This window comes from Octopus bimaculoides, chromosome 19 (assembly GCF_001194135.2).
Source record: "Octopus bimaculoides isolate UCB-OBI-ISO-001 chromosome 19, ASM119413v2, whole genome shotgun sequence".
NCBI classification, from domain to species: domain Eukaryota; kingdom Metazoa; phylum Mollusca; class Cephalopoda; order Octopoda; family Octopodidae; genus Octopus; species Octopus bimaculoides.
This window is the reverse complement of record NC_068999.1, coordinates 16,194,328-16,197,414: the sequence shown is the minus strand read 5'-3', so window position 1 is coordinate 16,197,414 and position 3,087 is coordinate 16,194,328. Positions and strand designations below refer to the sequence as shown.

General features: G+C 37.4%; 1 protein-coding gene across 1 annotated transcript in view; it reads left to right on the top strand.

Annotated features, from left to right (window-relative positions):
* The window catches only part of LOC106879478 (neuroligin-4, X-linked), a 625,710-nt gene that overhangs the window by 1,551 nt on the left and 621,072 nt on the right, over window positions 1-3,087 (top strand). The window lies entirely within an intron of this gene.

Here is a 3,087-nt window from a genome sequence, read left to right as displayed (position 1 = left end):
TATATTACATGTGCGTACGTATTCGTGTGTGTGTGAGTGTGTGCGGGTGTGTAAGCGTGCGTGTGCGTGCGTGTGAGTATGTGTGTACATTTATGTTTGTGCGTGCGTGTGTGTATGTGTGTGTGTGTGTGTGTGTGTGTGTGTGTGAATCCGTTTGCCTTTATATATATATGAGTACCAACATACGTTCGCCTTTGCACGAGCATTGTTTCTTTCAATTTGAATTTAAATAGATATATATCTACATAGACATACACACACTGAAACGCACGCATAAACGCATGCACAAACACACACACACACACACAGTTCTGTATATGTGCATGCTTTTGCGCTCAAGTATAGATACGTGCGTATATGATTTGGGCTTTGTGTATGTGCGAGTCTGTGTGTGTATGTTTGTGTGTGCGTATCAATGGGTACGCGTATGTCCCCCCCCCACACATAAATTGTCTTCATTACATAAGTACACGCGCACAGACACACGGACAAACATCTACATACAATTCACATACCTACATATATATCTGTACACATACTCAAGCACGCATACATACATTCGTACACCTACACAAACACTTAGCAATACACACACACATACACGAACACAAACATACCATACGATATATACATATGTCTAAGTTTGATGGAAAAAGTGGGTGTGTAAAAGAAGCTCTTAATACAACACTTTAGTAAGAAAGTCCAGTTAAAGCTGGATACAATATCATACATAACGCCTATATAATACGACAGTGTATCATACACATCATCTCTTATGTATGAAAATGTATATCTAGATGTATGTGTGTGTATTCGCACATTTCTCCGCGTTTGTGTGTTGTTTCTGAATAAGTATATTTGCACAAGTGTAGATAGATATAAATATAAATCTATATCTATATCTATGTATATTTTATTTTTCATTAAAAGCTATGTTGCTTGCAAGTCTTATATAAAATATGTGCGTCTATTTACGCGTGTCTGGTGTACGTATGTTTCTATATACGATCGCTCATTTACGTTTAAAATGCACTCATGTGGCCAATTGTTGCTGGATATGACGCTGCTACATGGTACAGCGGTATGTGAGCGTAAAAATTAAATGTGGAAGTTTGACTGTGCGTTATGTGTGTATGAGTAAACACACACACACACACACATACACACACACATACACACTTACATATATGTGTGCGCATATAAACATACACACACACACGTATATACACATATGTACACACACACATACACATACATACATATCTTCATACATGGGTGTATTTGTGCATACATTCCAAATTCTGCCCATGTCTGTATGCAGAATAAGCCTGTGTATAAAGGAGAATTTTTATTGTGTGTATGTATGTATGCATGTATGTATGCATGTGTGTATGCATGCATGTATGTATATGTACGAAGTGTATATCAGACAAAAAATCTCTTCGTCGATGTGTCTACCTTTGTGGAATTCGTTCGCGCGTATGCTTTCGTACATAAGTTTGCGTATGCGAGAGACTATGAAAAAAGCGCCCCTACCTCCTCCCGCCACAGACATACTTACATACCACCCCCTCATACACACACACACTTTTATGTATACACACATCCTCACAGAAGCAAGCTTACACCCACACAAGTCAAACAGCTAGAGTCACACACATACGTACATATGTGCATTTGTGTATATGTGTGTTGATAATTCCTGTGTTCTGAGGTAGTTTAAACGTTTGTGTATGTATATATATATATATCATGTGTGATACTTGGCAATGTATACTTATATGTGGATTCTTAGTTACATGTATATGTATATGCGAATCTTGTTTTGTAGCTGAGTATGCATGATTATGTTTATATGCGAGGAAATATTTTTGCGCTCGTATCTGTTTATGTGTATATGTGTGTGTGTGTTTATGTGTGTATGTGTGTGTGTGTGTGTGTGTGTAGCATCTAATTATAAAAAAAAATATCCGTCAAATGTAAATAATGTAAATAATGAGCATCTAATTAGTTGTGGAGGTTTGTAAGTATTTACGTTGATAAAACTCATTGTGTACGTATGTGATATACACATAGATGTACACATAACTATATATACATATATGTATCACAAGACACACACACACACGTATGCAAGTATGTATATAGGAATGTTTTTCCGTATGCGTAGTGCTGTGTACACGAGAATATAGCTGTGTGTGCCGATCACATTTCGTCTTTCATCCTTTCGGGGTCGATAAATTAAGTACCAGTTGCGTACTGGAGTTGATCTAATCGACTGCCCCCCCCCCCTTCCAAAAAATTTCGGACCTTGTGGCTAGAGTGGAAAAGAACATTGTAACTAGTATGATTGTAAAAATATTATTGTAGTTATAACCGTTGCCGCTGATGCTGTATAACCCTAGGATTGATCTGATGAAAGAAACCTATGATCAAAAATCTATGACTATCTCATCTTATTTATTCAGATACGGTTTTTTTTTTTTTTTTATATGTTTAAGTGAGTATTTCTGCTTGCGTGTGTTCGCGTCCGTCACTCGTATATATTTCTTCAAATGAAATACGAATCCGGGTGTAATATGCGTGTGTTTTGACTGCTATTTTTCATTGTTCACCCACTACCAAGAAGTACGGCGTGCATGTGTCCGTGCGTGTATGTATGTGTGTGTATGCTTCTGTCTCTCACTCACTTTTTTTTTGTTTCAAATGAAATACGAGTCATATGGTGTAAAATGAGGGTTGTTTTGACTGTTATTTCCAACGGGTCCCTACTCCTAATAAGTTCCTTCTTTACCACGTCTGTTCAAATCTGTGCAATGAATGTAACGTAGGAAGCTACCAAGCTTCTGTGTGGATTTGTGATTCTAAATGTGCATGTGAGTGCAACGATGCGCGTGTACATAATGAGTATGAATAAGTATGTGTGTGTGTGTGTGTATGTATGTATGTGTGTGTGTGTGTGTGTGTGTGTGTTTGTGTGTGTGAGTGCGTGTGTTTAGATATGTGTGTACCCCTCAATGCAAAAACACTTGCGCTAATATGTAGAAATGTAAAGAGTAGGATTTCTGTATTTCTAATTGCAATGAT